The sequence below is a fragment of the Triticum urartu genome, chromosome 3A (genome assembly GCF_056163025.1).
Source record: "Triticum urartu cultivar PI428250 chromosome 3A, HENAU_Tu73, whole genome shotgun sequence".
Lineage (NCBI taxonomy): Eukaryota > Viridiplantae > Streptophyta > Magnoliopsida > Poales > Poaceae > Triticum > Triticum urartu.
The window spans coordinates 602,761,326-602,779,730 of record NC_141875.1 but is presented as its reverse complement, the minus strand read 5'-3'; the positions used below and the strand labels follow the sequence as shown (position 1 = coordinate 602,779,730).

The 18,405-nt window shown below is 47.6% G+C and overlaps 1 long non-coding RNA gene and 1 pseudogene across 2 annotated transcripts; both read right to left on the bottom strand.

Moving 5' to 3' along the window:
* Positions 1 to 4,358: 4,358 nt before the first annotated feature.
* LOC125548839 (uncharacterized) lies at positions 4,359 to 6,332 on the bottom strand. The gene is made up of 4 exons (XR_007301189.2): positions 5,872 to 6,332; positions 5,526 to 5,790; positions 5,360 to 5,444; positions 4,359 to 4,621 (listed from the first exon to the last, which is right to left on the bottom strand). It is a non-coding gene; the product is annotated as an uncharacterized LOC125548839 (long non-coding RNA).
* A 5-nt stretch (positions 6,333 to 6,337) lies between these two features.
* LOC125547017 (uncharacterized) lies at positions 6,338 to 8,836 on the bottom strand (annotated as a pseudogene). The gene is made up of 2 exons (XR_015599359.1): positions 8,446 to 8,836; positions 6,338 to 7,157 (listed from the first exon to the last, which is right to left on the bottom strand). The product of XR_015599359.1 is annotated as an uncharacterized LOC125547017 (transcript).
* Positions 8,837 to 18,405: the final 9,569 nt, after the last annotated feature.

The following is an 18,405-nucleotide window of genomic DNA, read 5'->3' as shown; positions in this document are numbered from 1 at the left end:
AGAACGGAACGGGACGTGATGGCACCACGGCTCGAGTGATCGATCAGCTTGCGAGGCAATCAATGCTCCTGAGTTTAGCTAGCTCAGTTTTCTTGCAGCTCTGCTTAATTTTCTGAGCAGCGCAATCAGGTCCGGGGATCTTCAACGGTGATGGTCGTTCACTGAAGGCTGATGGCCACCGATTCCCTCTACCTCGAGCCTGACAGGGAGCACCGTCATTTTCTGCTTGTTAGGTTCCACTTGTCGTGATCGTGGTCAGTGTTAATTACTCTACTACCGATCACACGACTAAAGAGCCTCGATCCCTCCTCCCATTACGGATCGCGACGGAACCTAATCCTCTATCAGTCTCCATCGCTGTACGGATCCATCGAGAAACCAGCGAGCACGTCACGCCAATCTAGATAGACGTCGACCGAGCCTGATCATACGGGCATACAATACAATCAAGAGTCCCGCTTCGGTACAATCCCCTCGCAATATGTACTAGTAGACTGCCCGTGCGTTGTCACGGGCTTTTGAAATACTTTGCAAGAGTTACTGGTTAACTTTCTAAGGTCTCGCCCCGCCATAGATCCAGACCCCCGCCACTGATTCTACCCCGCCTAGGCCGCTGCCTGCCGCCACGCTGCACCATCGTGTTCGCCTCCGCTCCGCTCCGCTCCGCTCCGCTCCGCTCCGGCCGCCCTGACCCCGCCCGCCTCCGGTCCATCCTCCGCCCCACGCCGCATGTCGCCGCCCCGCGCCCCGCTCGGCCCCCGCCCGCTCCCCAAAGACGCCGAAGGGAAAGTCCGGTTTCTTCGGCATGAGGGCGAACCCTTCCGGGAACTTCGGACTGGAGTTCTCCGACGCCGGGCAGCGTTGGTGGCTCGGCACGTATCCCACCGCCGATGAGGCCGCTCGTGCCTACGACGTGGCGGTGTGGCGTGCCGGACGGCCGAAGACAGACCTAAACTTCCCGGAGGTCGAGTCCCAGGCGATGGCGGTGTGACTTGTGCTGCAGGGCATCCAGATGAAGGAGATGCCTGCTAAGAAGGCGAAGAAGAGACCGGCGGTTGTTGTCGCTCCCGGCGAGAGTGACGAGGTGGCAATGACTTGGTTTGCGTGATTTACAATTTTCTGCAAAGCCATCTCTAATGAAATGCTATTTGCTACATTTTTAAATAGGAAAATTATTTCGATCAGCCAGCCATAACTCAACGGACCAATCTCTATTTGCTACATTTTTTAAATAGAAAAATTATTCCGATCAGCCAGCCATAACTCAACAGAGCAATCCAAACCCATATTTTCTAAAGTAAAGAAATTATTTCCCTTGATAGATTAAGATGCCAAAGTGTCGTTTGCCCGACTGCTATGTTCCTACACACGCAGAGCAAATTATTTTTCAAATCAAGGAATTAAGAAAAGGAATAATATCACGATGTTCGTGGCACTTGCCAGGTCTGCCATGCTACCATGGCATCGTCTTTTTAGTCTCTACCCACATGCCGAGTTGACAAATAATCTTCAGATATACCCACTGCTAACACACTCACGTACATAATGGCCCTTGGCTGATTGATTTGGCTGGCTGTTAACACAAGAACACAACACACAAAATCAGTCAATGGCCACACGTATGCATTGTTTACTTTATTCCAATTGTGATGCAATCGTGACATCTACTCGCCCGTCACGGTAATTTTCTATTCGCCGCTGGTGCCAACCGCTCGACCTCACCACCGCCGCTCACCACTCAGTCTCCACCGGCTGCCCATTGACTCTTGCACCACCCGCTCGCTCGCTCGGCCCAATGTTGTTGATTGGAATGCGGGACTAAAGGTAATCCATGGACAGGTTTTAGTTCTGCTTGGCATCAATCTTTGGTACTTGTCAATCCATCTAACGCTCAAAAAAATCGACTCTCAGACAGAAAAGTGATCTAACTTTATTGATGAGCACAACAGTACATACCATCCCATCATTTTTTTTGAAACGGAGGCAAAAGTTTTGCCTCATCGATTAATTAAGAAGAAGAGAATTGCCCAGTTAATTAACGGAAAACCGGGCGAAAACCAATACAAACGAAGGACGGACAAACTACTCACATGGCAAAAAAACCACACAACCGCACATGTGCCCCTCGCCAGACTCTCCGATTACACAACATCCACAAACCTCGACATTGCCACTACGCCATGTGACCCCGACAAGAACACCTCGACATAAGACATCAAACACCTTTCAACCCACAACGATGACCCAATCCAAGAGGACGGGCCGAGAGACTGAAGATCGTCCATCAAGCAGCCAGAGACGCCTTGCCTATGGCGCCACTCTTGCCTTTTTCCACCTTCTTTTGTTTGCCTCTTATTGGCGTCCCCTTCAGAAGGCAAGCTATCGACCTACCCAAACCAGGTTTAGCAACCTCCACACTGGCGAGCAAGTCACAAAGTTCTTTCGCGAACAGAGCATCTGGATTTGGAGTAGGTGCAACCACACTTGGCTCAGTGGACATGTCACTCACAGGCATCACATGCTCGATGGTCGCAGACAACGGAATGGCAGAGACTACAACGTCCAAATCATCACACCCCTTGGCATCAGGTATCTGGCTAGACTCCAAGGGTGATGATGGCGGTAAAGCCACAATCGAGATCTCGGGGGGGGGGGGGGGGGGTTACTTTCAGTTGTTCGACGGACAGAGGCAGAACCGAGCCCTCACACAACTCCCGCAACTCAGGCATGATCTGCAGCACTGGAGTCACAACCACATCATTGCCCAGTCCCTCAGAGGCTGACAACGGCGAATGGGCTCTAGCACGAGGGGAGAAACGACCATGAAGCTCGGCACCCAACTCGACCTCGAAGTTGTCAACAGGCAAAACCAAAGGACGCAAGACATGATCAGACCACAACACTGGCGGCGCCATGGAGCGCTCACCAAGTGCAGCCTCAACACGGACCATGAAGCTCTCCATCCGCAACATCCAACCTTGCATGGAGTCAATGACATCACGTAGAGGCTGAACCGTCTCCTGAAGCTGGAGGGAAGTCATACCAAGGAGCTCAGAGTGCAGCAGCTTGGTCTGCTGCTCCAAGGCAGGTCGTACTGGGAAATCCGCCGAGGCCATAGAACCAGCAGGACCAGCAACGATCGATGCCCAAGAATCATGGCAAAATGTCTTCGAGAGGTGCGAGGCTTCTTTCTGGACCTTGCGAGAAGCTAGAGCTTGTTGGTGCCCGGGGAGGCGTGGCAACGGTGACATGGTAGGGCTTCCCAAAAAGCTTAGGGGACGCCAGGCATTGCGGCACTCACGCGCTCGATACCATTCTCAAGGCACCGAGAACACCTAAAAGGATCTCGACAAACCGCTGCACGGTGACCAGGAAGGAGGCATCTGCAACATCTACCCCAAAGCCAAGCAGGGACAGGACGGGGAGCCAATGCAGGGACTAGACAGTCCAGACGTTGCATGTTGCGCCGCGGCAGCACCTCCTGCCAATCTCCGCACGCATCCGCATCACACGTCACACCCGACCGAGTAGCCGGAGCAGAGGATTTGGCAGCCGGCGGCGGCGTCCGCAGGGCTATTTCATCATCATCCTCGTCTTCTTCGTCATCGGTAAGGAAGCTCCACGAAACAGATCGCTCCGGGTCCAGACTCGGTGCAGTGCCGGCAGGTGTTGATGACGGCATCACTTCCACAGCAGTCGTGGGCGATGTAGCACAGCAAGCAGCAGTCGTGGACGGCGCTTCAGCAGTAGCAGCCGGTGGTGACGGCGGGGCTTCCGCAGGGACCAAGAACGACGTAGCAGCGCCGGTAGTAGACAGGGACGGCGCGCCCACAACAACAGTCGGGGTCGGGGTTGACTGCACGGCGCAGGACGGGAGACACCCAAGCCGTGGCGGCGGCTGGGACCCAAGCCCGCCATCCATCAGGCCAGGGGCACGGGGATCTGGAGCAGCACACGCCACGCCCAGGGTGGACAGTGCGGCGACGCCGGGCAGAGGAGGATGTGCCGCGGGAGATGCAGCCACACTCGGCCTCGGCGGAAGCCCAGAGCCGGCGCGGGACAAGCGACCACCAGCTGCGGGGGCGGCCTTGCGGGAGGCAAGAGCAGCCGCAGCCATCGCGGCGGCAGCAGATGAGGCGGCCGATGGAGTCAGAGATGACGACGCGGACGCGAGCACCATGGGCATCAACTTGAGTGCCTGGAGGGGAGAAGGAGCGCAGCCGAGAGAGGACGCGGAGACTAGCCCGGATCTGGTCTCGGCGCTCGAAATGGCGGCCGGAGGGAGGAGATCAAGGCGGCGCCGCCGGCCGCGGGCGCTGGGTCGCAGGAGCCATGGTCGCGAATCAGACCTCAATATAGATGTGTACTGTACTGTATATACCATCCCATCATGATGTTGCCATCTCTCACACTTGATGTGAGCTCACACTTGATGATTACATCTTGTTATTTCTAACATGTACACCATCGGGCGATTGCTTTATTAGAAATATATTTACACAATATGATCAAAGCAACATCAAGGAGTCGGATGCTGGTGCACAAATTCTCCTCAAATTCCACATGCAACCCTTGTAGAGAAGAACGACATATTTTTCTTAGGTGATTTTTGACCGAGCTCCTACAGAAAAATTCAAAGAAATCATGAGAAGCATGGAGCCAAGCAAACTAATCAGAGTAAATCATGAGAGGAGAAGCCTCTCAACCTACCACAGGGAATCGAGTCAACATTAATTCGTGTAAGAATTAAACCGTATGTAGATCAACAACCCAATAGTTGATAAAATAACCCTGACACAACCCATTAATACAATATATGGTCACATGAAGTAGATTGAGATTATGCAGATATCATGATCTACGAACCGTATCTACGAATATTGATTGCAAAGTCACAAACAGAACCTCCTCACATCACAAAACAAATGTTTCATCAACAGAAACTCTAGCGAATGCCAATTGGATTATATAAGTAAGATAAAGACATCGAAAAAAAGAAAAAGATAATTCATTCTATTTTCTTACTTGACATCATAGAGAATGCAAGTCAAAGATATTGCGATACATCTCACCCTTCTATAAATTGACTGCAAGGCACAATCCCCAGCAAAATATACAGAATGAATTGCTCCTATGGTCCAAGTATTGCATAAATAGTTAAATATAGACTATTCGACAGTGAGCATAAACATGGCATGCACTACCAAAATCCCTTTGCTATGGAGCTTAGTCTGCATGTCTATTCGTCTTTCTGTAAATCAGTTGTGGCCAAGATGCGCTGACAGCTCACCAGCCTCTTCCCGTTTACCAATAAAATCAAAGCAGCTCAAAGCAAAAAAAAGAACATAGATATATCTACCTGATGTAATTGCTTGTAACTCCAGAGTGCTGGTAGAGTCGAGAAGAGAACACCCAGCCAATGTTACAGCAGATCGATCTGCAGTCTTTTTTAGGGACGGCACCATCATTAGAGGTCCCAATTTTAAATCAATCTGCAAGAGATGGAGATGCGACTGGAAGCTTACGGATTTGATGCATCAGAACAGCCATGGCCCATGGGCAGAGGAGAAGTGCCGGCAGCTGGGGATCTGACGTGTCACAGACAACATGGGTAGAGGAGAGGCGGCGGCAGATCAAGCCTTGGGCGTGGCAGGCGGAAGCACACTCACCCCTACTGCACCCTTCTTACTTCCCCGTCCTTCTTCTCCTACCTCTCCTCCTCCCTGGATCCTCCTCTGTCTCTCTTTTCTACAAGAAAAATCGAAGCCCCGCCATGACCTTGAGCTCCTCCTGCCAACCATAGAAATTAGATATTTCCTAATTGTTTGCATAACAAAAAACATACTGGCTCCAAGAGAATGAAAGACTAACCTATTGATGAGCACAACAGTACATACCATCCCATCATGATGTTGCCATCTATCACACTTGATGATTACATCTTGTTATTTCTAACATGTACACCATCGGGCGATTGCTTTATTAGAAATATATTTACACAATATGATCAGAGCAACATCAAGGAGTCGGATGCTGGTGCACAGATTCTCCTCAAATTCCACAAGTTGTAATTGAAGAGAAAACTGAAAGAAAGCTATTAGTAATACCAATTTAACCAGACACACCACACCACTAATGACAAAATAAAAATTTAGAAGTTCCTAAAGAGACCTTATATATAAGAAGTGCAAGATACTGATGAAACTACCAAAGCCACCAGATCTTAGTACAGATTAGTTAAGTAGACACTACTATTTTGTAAGGATGAACTATATTATGGATTTGATTGGAACAAGAAAATATCCTATAATAGCATATTATACAAAGGCACATAAAACAATAAAGAGAAGTAAAAGTGGTAGCGATGAACTTATAATAATAATAATAATAATAATAATAATAATAATAAAAAAAATGGATAGCACATGACTCTTTTTATACGACTCATCAGCAGAAGCAGTGAGCCACAATGGAGTTTTCTTGGGCTCAGGCTTTCTGCACACTGCCATATAGACCAAGTCAAACATGGGTGGGCGGCCAAGAATGTTGGGTTATAGTTTTACAGATAAAGAGAGGAGAAATCACTTTGGCCTATGAGCACATCATAAGAGAAGGCAACATCACACACACAGAAGTACTTGTAACTGAATTTAAGGAGGGCACAATATGTTGACATAGGTGTGCCTACCAAAAAGAAATGTCTAAATGAAAAAAATCAATTGTTTAGTAATATAATACTACAATGATGGTGCAAACTAAAGTCTAAATCATCAATGGCAAATCCATGGCACACAAAAATTCTTCTCCATAATCGATTTGCTCTCTTCGTCCAAATGGCCAAACTCATAACATAGCAGAATAGCCTGAATGGAATAAACCATATCTGAACCATCATATGCAATACATGAACCATGTACTGAACTTAATTGATGTATTACTACTGAACATAGCAGATTAGTCTCTATGTGCATGTATTACTAATTTACAGCTGAGCAGCCACTCTAATGTAATGAACTTAAGAACTGTTCGTTCCTCTTAAGCAACCCTGCAGTTTTCATGAAAACTTTGGCTGTAGTGGTCCTAAAATCACAGATACATGTACCTCTACATCCACTTGGAGCTTCTTTGCAGCTTCCTCTCTATGTTGCCGGACCAATCTGTAGATAAAAAGAATAAGGTAAATAATTGTTGTTTTGTTTGCCAATAATCAAACAATTATGATATAGTAAGAAAAAAGTTAGTGGAGGTATAGGAAGGACAAGTAGTTCTACTACACACAGACGATTAGGGGGCAGAGGGAATTCAAGATGAACCAAGACAAACTTCAAAATTCAGTCCTACAGTTGAACATCAAATTCAAAGCAAACGGGGAAGAATCAATGGGTTAGAGGTAAGGATGCAAGTGTGTGTGTTTGCGTGTGTGTGGGTGGGGGAGGGGGGGGGGACAGCCCACTAAGCCGCTGCGCCATCCCGTGAAGAAAACCCGCAAAACGGCGCCGGGCCAACCACATCATGTCAAGCGGTCTCAAATAGTCCGACCGCTTTGTCCAGCAGACGTCGCACCGTCTCGCGTATCCTGCGAAAGGGAGAAAACTCTCCTGAGAATTCCTGTCCTTCTCGACGCGATAGAGGTGCACGACTGTATTGTATAACAGGCTCATCCCACACAGCGTGCGCTCCTCAATTTGTGCCCCAGCAACAACACCAGGCATGCCACGGAGCTCATGATGACCCAGTTGGTCCGGCTGTGCGCATCAGCTGAGGGCGGGTGGTTGTGGTGGCGCACCCGGTGGCAAAGAGTGTGATGCGGCAATGAGTGTGCAGCGTGTCCACGGCGGGCGGCGAGGCGGCGCTGCCGGAGTAGGTGCTGGAGATTGTTCATGTGCGTGCAATAGGGAACCTGATCGGGACCTGAATAATATGGCAAAGGATACACTCTCGCCGGTGTGTGTGGTGCAAGTCAGCTTGTACCAATGCCTACCTGCTCTGTATTTAGCCATCCGTCACAGTTGCATAGCGCATCTTGTGTAGGTTAGCTATACTCCGTAGGACGACGAACACCCGCGTTAGCCAGTGCGGGCTGGTCGCTGCTCGCTCCGCTTGCATCCAGAGTCAGGGGTAGGGATTGAAGGGAGAAACAGTTGGGAGAAAGCCACCGCCGCTGGCACCATCAGGAGGACGCGCAATCTCCGGGTGCGCACCACCATCAGGAAAAACGGGCCTCTACTCAGACCGGAGAGGGCAGGACCGCCGCGTGCAACTACTGGGAGGATGAACGAATCAATGTGGCAGCCATGGGTGACCGGCTCGTGGGGCGAACAAAGGACGGCATATCTACGTTGTGTGGGCTGCTACCACTCGTTGGCGGCGGAGAAGATCTACAGGGGCGAGGGGAGCGGGCCATCAAGTGGGGGCGAGTCGAGATCTGAAGGGAGGGATACTCACCGACATGGCTAGTGTCGTGAGATCGCCAAGACGGGGGCTGCCGAGTTCGATTGGCCGGAGTCTCGGGCTTGGGCTTTGGCGATGCCTTGGCGCGCCTCGGACGGACCCAGCTCATTCGAGACCGGTGCCCGGACCCGTCTGGTTGGTGCTTGCGCACGACGACCCTGACAGGATGATGACCAGAAGCCGCCGCCGCCACCACCATTCGTCGTGCGTATGACTGCCTGCTGCTGCCGCCGCCGCCACCGCTCCGACCTTGCAGGGCATGGAAACCCTTACGGGCAGTGCCTGCGCGGACGAAAATAAACCAACAAGAGAGACGGTGGTGGGATATGACGCGAAAAAAAACCGACGAAAATAAACCGGGAGGCGAGACTATCAACTGCTCCATTAAAAGTAGGATAGACTTTTCACATTTTGTATCTACTTTTGTAGAAAAGTAGGGCAGCTTACTTGGGCCGGCCCATTGCATGCGATCAAAAAATAGCGAACAAGGATGGCACGAGCTGGGATTCGAACCCACGATCACTTAGAACATTATTAGGTGCGTCCAGAACCACTGCGACAGGATACGTTTCTTGACCAATATAAAGTTAGACACATTAAGTAATGGATGGTTTGGGAATTCTAAAAAGATTTTAGAAACACTTTGTGAACTGGCCTTTTTTCCATAATTTTTATTTATTTATTTTACTTTTCCTCTTATGTTTCTTATTTATTTTTCAAAAAATGCTCATGCTTTCAAAATGTTGTTCAAACTTTTTGTTTTTACCTTTTACTTTTCTATTTTTTGTTTTTTTATCTTTTTTTAATTTTCGTTTATCCTGTTTTAAACATTATTATTTTTTGAAACCTATTCAAAATATTGAAATACCAAAATAACAGTTTTAAGTAACTATTTTAAATTATGATTTTAATAATTTTTTATTTAAATATTTATTAAATGCTTTAAAAAGCATTTGTTATTTTCAATTCTATCATTTTGTGTTTGTTAGTTATGTTAGAAACTTAAAATTACAGTTTTAAGTATCTATATAAATTATGATTTAAATACATTTTCCTTCAAACCTGGCGTGGATGACTACTCGGACACGCTACGCTAAATATGGTGTTTTCTAGACATTCTTGAAATGACCCCAACATGTCCCAGCAAGTGGCATGCCCATAGTAGGCATTCATGCCCCTAATATTTTCTTTCAATGGGCTTGTATGACCAATTCAAGACATCAATCCAAGTTGCTTGGGTTTTGACAAGATTTGCATTTCTAAAGTTTTCTTTGTCAAAAAGGTCGATAAATGGCTAGATGTGTCGCAACTTGCATATGGTGTCGGAAGTAGTTCAAACCCGCCATGGATGCCTACCATGGGCATCTCCACCTAGTGGCAAAAGTTGTGATAATTTCAAAGATGTCCACGAAAACACCATGTTCAACGGAAGGTGTTCAGGTTGGCCAGAAGGGTATGTCAGAGAGCACGTTATTTTTCGACACCCTTGAAATGGACCTAATTTTTTTCATTGCCTCATATGACAAATTCAAGACACCATGACAAGTTGTTTTGATTTCCGACAAGTTTTGTATTTTTTTCTAGAGTTTTCTCGGTAAGAAAATGCAGAAAAAAGGCTCGATGTGTCGCAACTTGCATACGGTGTCGAAAATTATTCAAACCTGGCATGGATGCCTATGAGGACATGCCCACCTAGTGGAAAATGTTGGGATCATTTCAAGTCATTCAGACCAGGCATGGATGCCTAACATGGGCATGCCCACTTGCTTCCAAAATTTGGGGCAGGTTTGATATTTCCAAAGAATACCATGTTCAATGGACAGTGTTCGAATAAAGTTCAAAATTAGCAAAATGGATTAACAAAAAGAGAAGAAAAACGAAAATAATTGCAACAAAAAAAATGCTTAGGCCCGAGAAAATAAGAAATGTTTTCATAAAATGTTAGTATATTTGAAAAATATTTGTAAATTTAAAAAAATGTTTGTGTTTTAGAATAATGCTCGCCAATTTTTGAAGCTGTTGGCATTTTTTTAATGTTCAGAAATTTAAAAATTGTTCATGTTTTCAGCAAAATGTACACAAATTTTATAAATTATTCTTATTTTCGAAAAAATGTTTGCAGTTTCAGAAAAATGTTGAAAATTCTGAAAAACTGTTCATAAAATTTGAAAAATATTCACAAAATCAAAGTATTTTTCATAAAAGAGGATCGGAAATTTGAAGAAAATGCGTGTTTCCAAAAGAAGTTCAATATTTGAATTGTTTTCGTATCTTTAAAAATATTCATGTTTTCAAAAAATATTCCAAAAGATGAAAAATACATTAGTTTTTTAGCTATAAAATACGCTTCAGATAGAATGTCCGACCCAGTTGTACAATACCAATTTTGATCTGCTACTGTATTTGTAATTAAAAAAACACCTACAGTACGTCAATTCTAGGTGATAAATGTCTGCGCTCCTTATGTATTACCTAATTATGATGGTTCTGGTGATTATCAGCTGTTTCACAACCCCTGGAGGTCCTGTGTTCGATGCCTAGCAGGCTTATTAATTTTTTGGATTCTCCATCAGTGCTACCGTACAGACTCACTAATGGGCTGGCCCAAGATTAACTCAAAACATGACAGATCTCCGCGTTGTATTTTCTAGAAAGACCATTCTGTCCTTTATTATGAAGGGGTATGGACAAATCTTGTCCGTTGATATGTTCAGAGGGTTATACCGAAGAAGAAGTGTACAATCATACACTGAACTTGCAGGGAGCGTAAGGCAGAAGCATCCGGATTCGATTGGGCCTGCCTATTCTTCTTCTGTTGCCTTCTGATCGACTTGGGCTCGTATGTACCAGCACAGTAGCAGCGCCATGCAGTGACTGTGCCGTATTAAGGCCAACAGTGTGAAGACAGCTACCTAAGCTAAGCTACCCGAGTCAGTCTCACCTCTCACGCACGCAATGTGTTTGTCATTGCATGCAGTCTTGTTCACATGCCACGGATGGCAATCTCCCCGAGCCGCTGTAAACCAGCCAGCCCATGGTTTCTTGTTAGTGCCCGCATGCACTGTGTACCCAAGGCAGCTTGATTATCTTCCACCAAGCTGCAGGCCAGTTTGCAGCGTAATTATCTTCTGGACAGGAGTATATTTTATGTACCTTTCTTGTAGATAAACCGACTCGCACTTATCTGCAGACTGCAGTGCCTGCCTGCGTGCTGCATGTGTTCCTCGCCCACTAATCACTGCTGCGGCATGACGCGGATCGCCTTTCTCGCGTTCAGATGCAAGCATCAATCGACAGGGAACAGGCAGCCTTGATTGTACTTAAGGCGGACTGTGCCTTAACCCATGGACCAATCCACAGGGCCTTAACCCATGGACCAATCCACAGGGAACACGCTCGTCGAGGCCACTGTGCTCTGTGCATGCCGCCGGCCTACCCGTCGATCTCCGAGAGCGAGGCTCCCATGTCCCTATCCACCATTTCTCGATCTTAATCGAGCTTGCCATTGGTCGAAGTGGATATGCAATCATGCAGCTCCCCTTCGAGCAAGGAGAAAAAGGAAGAGGGGCCGTGGGTACATGATCCAACGCATGCAAAACCACGAGGATCCATGGCGAATCTCATGTGCCAAATATCTGGCTCGCGCCAAACAAACGAACATTGTGAATCAAAGATTCTGTCTGATGGGAAGGCGCTATCCGACGGTTAAGTGTCGGAGGAAACAGGTTGGTGCGCGCGTGCTAACTAACTGACGGGAGTAGGCCTGGTTTAGGACAACTTCACCGCGCGGCCCCATCTTATCCGGATGCATCCATTTGGGGTAAAACGAATAAACGGACAAATCAACCCCCCCTCCCCCCCACCCCACCCCCCCCCCCCCCCCCCCCCCCCGCGCGCCCCATTTGGCGCCATTTCCCCCCAAACCCTCCCACGTCACGCCGCCCCCTCCCTCCCCCGTCCATGGCCAATGCCCAGCCGAATTCCGGCGGCCTGGCCGTCGACCCGTCCGGAAAGGTCAAGAAGAAGGCGGCCAAGGCGCCAAGGAAGCCGCGGTCGAAGTGCACACCGAAGAAGCTCGCCAAGCTGGACGCGGAATCGGCGAAGAGGATGAACCGGAGGGCGGTTGTCAAGGGCAATGCCGCCGCGGCCAAATACGCCGCCGAGCGTGATGCGATGGAGGCCGCGCGGCGCAAGGACGAGGTCGAGGAGAAGGAGGCCATTGTCAACAAAGCGCACGCCCTCCTCACAGGGGCGGAGCTAGGCTAATGCAAGGGTATGCAATGCATACCCAATGTTTTTTACAAAAAAGTTTCAGTATATAAGCTCATGTGTGCCTTTTTAGATCGTATGGCTGTCTAGCTGTATGTCGAAACAATGAAAAGAACGATTCAGCGCTACTTAGGCCTATATTGGGCTGGTGCTCTGCTACTGGGCCTTATCATTGACGCTTAACACTGGCCGATTGATCGAAGTCCAGGACCGAGCCAGCGCCGAGATCGCTAAAAAATATATATATTTTATGCCAGCGCCTCGAGCCTGCGATTCCGCTGATACAACCGCCGTATCGTGAAACTTGAGCATCGCCATGCAGCATGCCCGTATTGGCCATCGGAAGGAACCGCCGCGTCAATTTTCGACCGCCGCGGATCGCCGCCCCTTGCCGATCAATCTGCTTAGCCTGCCCATGTCCTCCTTCCCAGTACGCACTCGGCACATCTGCCATCTATAGTAGAAAAGTCAGCAATGGGGGCGCGTGCGCAATTCACCATGGTCTGATTGTTTCTTCTAAGTGTTTATTAATTTTTATTTCTTTAAGTTGTTAGTAAAGAATAGAGGACTATGTTCATTCCTGATTGTTTCATTCCCTAATTTGATTAATCTATTATAGCATCCAGTCAATTTTTAGCGTGGTTTGCATTGGCTTGCTATAAAACCTGTGCAGAAGTGCAAGAAAAACAGGTTGGATTTTAATATTGTATCCTTTTAAAATCCAGAATTATGAACATTCAAATTTGTAAGACTGACCGCCATGCCACCATCTCCCCGTCTAACATGTATTTATTTGTTTATTTATTTATTTTGTATAGGTGTGAAAACTGAAGAACAAGTGCGGTGATTTGAAGCGTTGCTGGGACAGAGCTTCAATTCAAAGGCGTTGAAGATAAGTTCAACATCAACATCAACACCGGTATCTATCGACTTTGAACGCCAAAGAATACTTTATAGTTATGTTGTTATTACTATGAACCTTTTTATGTCATACATTGTTGTGCAGCAAAAAATTTCTGACTCCGCATACCCATGTCGAAAATCCTGGCTCCGCCACTGCCTCCTCATGCTTGGCATTTGTCGTCCGGCGGGTTTCTTTGCAGCGGCCGTCAGCTCGACGAGCACAGGCCCGTAAGTCGCCAGGCCTCCACACTGCCAGTCGCCGACATCACGGACCACGCCTATGTCACCAGGCTTTCCCCTGCCAAGGCACGACGGCCAGACCCGTTTCTCGGGGTCGCCGGTCGTTGGCGTGATCGCACCGTCCACCCCACGCCCCTTGGCCGTCATCGACCTCAACGTCACGCTGGGGTCCAGCAGCGGCGGCCGACCATTCGTCGAGATGCAAAGAAAGCAAGCACGGCCACCGTTTACATGCACCATGCCCCCCCTCCGTCCTGCTCGACGGAATGCCAACACAAATGCCAATGGTCGACGACCCCTTCCACAACCAGTTCATGGAGGATGTGATCTACGAGGGTGGGCATGGCCGTTCCTACGATCCCGACGGCACCCAAAGTCAGGATGGCCGCGCCAAGTACGTTGCCGATGAAGAGGCCGATGACCGTGCTGACTACGACCATGGTGACCCGTGGCATGAAGACGATGACATCTATTGCGAAGGTGATGGTGATGAAGAAGAAGGCAATGACATTGATATTGGTGGCAAGCCATTGTTCATCGACGAGCTCACCCAAAGAGCGGAAGCACAAAAGAGGAGGAAGAGCATTCACACGGGCTCTTATTCACAAGAGGAGGATAAGTTGATTTGCCAATGTTGGATGGAGATTAGCCAAGATCCGAGGACCGGCACGGAACAAAAGGGGCTTGTTTTTTGGACGAGGGTCCACACAACATTCCATGAAAGGAAGATGTTTGAGCCCTACCAAATTACGAGCAACCGTGGGATCACCTCGATTCAAAAGAGGTGGTTGTTCATTTAACAAGAGTGCAATAAGTTTTGCACCACACTTGAGAGCGTTGAAGCACGGCCCGTGAGTGGTCTCGGCGTTGGGGACATGGTATGCTCTCCTCATCCTAGTGTTGGGGAACGTAGCAGAAATTCAAAATTTTCTACGCATCACCAAGATCAATCTATGGAGTAATCTAGCAACGAGGGGAAGGAGAGTGCATCTACATACCCTTGTAGATCGCTAAGCGGAAGCGTTCAAGTGAACGGGGTTGATGGAGTCATACTCGTCGTGATCCAAATCACCGATGATCCTAGTGCCGAATGGACGGCACCTCCGCGTTCAACACACGTACAGCCCGGTGACGTCTCCTACGCCTTGATCCAGCAAGGGGAGAAGGAGAGGTTGGGGAAGACTCCGTCCAGCAGCAGCACAATGGCGTGGTGGTGGTGGAGGAGCGTGGTACTCCAGCAAGGCTTCGCCAAGCACCGCAAGAGACGAGGAGGGAGAGAGGTAGGGCTGCGCCAGGAAGAGGTCAAAACTCATGTGTTGGCAGCCCCAAAGACCTCAACTATATATAGGGGAGAGGAAGGGGGCTGCGCCCCCTCTGGGGTTGCCACCCCAAGGGGTGCGGCAGCCCCAAAACCCATCTGGGCGGCGGCCAAGGGGGGGGAGAGGGGGAGACTTGCCCCCCAAGTAAGGTGGAGGCGCCCCCTCCCTAAACCCTAGGCGCCTTGGGCCCTTGGGGGGGGGGCGCACCAGCCCATCTGGGGCTGGTCCCCTCCCACACTTGGCCCATGCTGCCCTCTGGGGCCGGTGGCCCCACTTGGTGGACCCCCGGGACCCTCCCGGTGGTCCCGGTACATTACCGATAGCAACCAAAACTTTTCCGGCGACCAAAACATGACTTCCCATATATAAATCTTTACCTCCGGACCATTCCGGAACTCCTCGTGACGTCCGGGATCTCATCCAGGACTCCGAACAACATTCAGTAACCACGTATATCTATTCCCTATAACCCTAGCGTCATCGAACCTTAAGTGTGTAGACCCTACGGGTTCGGGAAACATGCAGACATGACCGAGACACCTCTCCGGTCAATAACCAACAGCGGGATCTGGATACCCATGTTGGCTCCCACATGCTCCACGATGATCTTATCGGATGAACCATGATGTCAAGGACTTAATCAATCCCGTATACAATTCCCTTTGTCTAGCGGTACGATACTTGCCCGAGATTCGATCGTCGGTATCCCGATACCTTGTTCAATCTCGTTACCGGCAAGTCTCTTTACTCGTTCCGTAACACATCATCCCGTGATCAACTCCTTGATCACATTGTGCACATTATGATGATGTCCTACCGAGTGGGCCCAGAGATACCTCTCTGTTTACACGAAGTGACAAATCCCAGTCTCGATTCATGCCAACCCAACAGACACTTTCGGAGATATATGTAGTGTACCTTTATAGCCACCCAGTTACGTTGTGACGTTTGGCACACCCAAAGCACTCCTACGGTATCCGGGAGTTGCACAATCTCATGGTCTAAGGAAATGATACTTGACATTAGAAAAGCTTTAGCATACGAACTACATGATCTTGTGCTAGGCTTAGGATTGGGTCTTGTCCATCACATCATTCTCCTAATGATGTGATCCCGTTATCAACGACATCCAATGTCCATGGTCAGAAAACCGTAACCATCTATTGATCAACGAGCTAGTCAACTAGAGGCTTACTAGGGACATGGTGTTGTCTATGTATCCACACATGTATCTGAGTTTCCTATCAATACAATTTTAGCATGGATAATAAACGATTATCATGAACAAGGAAATATAATAATAACCAATTTATTATTGCCTCTAGGGCATATTTCCAACAGTCTCCCACTTGCACTAGAGTCAATAATCCAGTTCACATCAATATGTGATTAACACTCAAGGTCACATCCCCATGTGACTAACACCCAAAGAGTTCTGGGTTTGATCATGTTATGCTTGTGAGAGAGGTTTCAGTCAACGGGTCTGCAGCATTCAGATCCGTATGTACTTCGCAAATTTCTATGTCATCTTGTAGATGCAACTACTACGCTACATTTGGAGCCATTTGAGCTATTCTAAATTGTTGCTCCATTATACGTATCCGGTATCTCTACTCAGAGCTATCCGGATAGGTGTTAAGCTTGCATCGACGTAACTCTTTACGTCGAACTCTTTATCACCTCCATAACTGAGAAACATATCCTTATTCCTCTAAGGATAATTTAGACCGCTATCTGGTGATCTACTCCTAGATCACCTTTGTACCCTCTTGCCAAATATGTGGCAAGGCACACATCAGGTGTGGTACTCAGCATGGCATACCGTATGGAGCCTATGACAAAAGCATAGGGGACGACCTTCGTCCTTCCTCTTTCTTCTGCCGTGGTCGAGTTTTAAGTCTTAACTTCATACCTTACAACTCAGGCAAGAACTCCTTCTTTGACTGATCCATCTTGAACACCTTCAAGATCATGTCAAGGTATGTGCTCATTTGAAAGTACCATTAAGCGTTTTGATCTATCCTTATAGATCTTGATGCTCAATGTTCAAGTAGCTTAATCCAGGCTTTCCATTGAAAAACACTTTCCAAATAACCCTATATGCTTTCCAGAAATTGTACGTCATTTTTGATCAACAATATGTCAACAACATATATTCATCAGAAATTCTATAGTGCTCCCACTCACTTCTTTGGAAATACAAGTTTCTCATAAACTTTGTATACACCCAAAATCTTTGATCATCTCATCAAAGCATACATTCCAACTCCGAGATGCTTACTCCAGTCCTTAGAAGGATTGCTGGAGCTTTGCATACTTATTAGCATCTTTCAGGATTGACAAAACCTTCCGGTTATATCACATACAACATTTCCTCAAGAAAATCGTCGAGGAAACAATGTTTTGACATCCTATCTGCAAGATTTCATAAATAATGCAGTAATCGCTAATATAATTCCAACGGACTCTTAGCATCGCTACGAGTGAGAAAGTCTCATCGTAGTCAACTCCTTGAACTTGTCGGAAAACATCTTAACGACAAGTCAAGCTTTCTTAATGGTGATACTTACCATCATTGTCTGTCTTCCTTTTAAAATCCATATGTACCTAACAGCCTTACGACCATCAAGTAGTTCTTCCAAAGTCTACACTTTGTTTTCATATATGGATCCTCTCTCGGATTATATGGCCTCGAGCCATTTTGGAATCCAGGCCCACCATCGCTTCTCCATAGCTCGTAGGTTCATTGTTATCTAGCAACATGACTTCCAAGACAGGATTACGTATCACTCTGAAGTAGTACGCATCCTTGTCATCCCACAAGGTTTGGTAGTGACTTGATCTGAAGTTTCATGATCACTATCATAAGCTTCCACTTCAATTGGTGTAGGTGCCACAGGAACAACTCCCTGTGCCCTGCCACACACTAGTTGAAGAGACGGTTCAATAACCTCATCAAGTCTCCACCATCCTCCCATTCAATTCTTTCGAGAGAAACTTTTCCTCGAGAAAGGAACCGATTCTAGAAACAATCCCTTATTGCTTTCGGATCTGAGACAGGAGGTATACCCAACTGTTTTGGGTGTCCTATGAAGATGCATTTATCCGCTTTGGGTTCGAGCTTATCAGCCTGAAACTTTTTCACATAAGCGTCGCAGCCCCAAACTTTTAAGAAATGACAGCTTAGGTTTCTCTAAACCATAGTTCATACGGTGTCATCTCA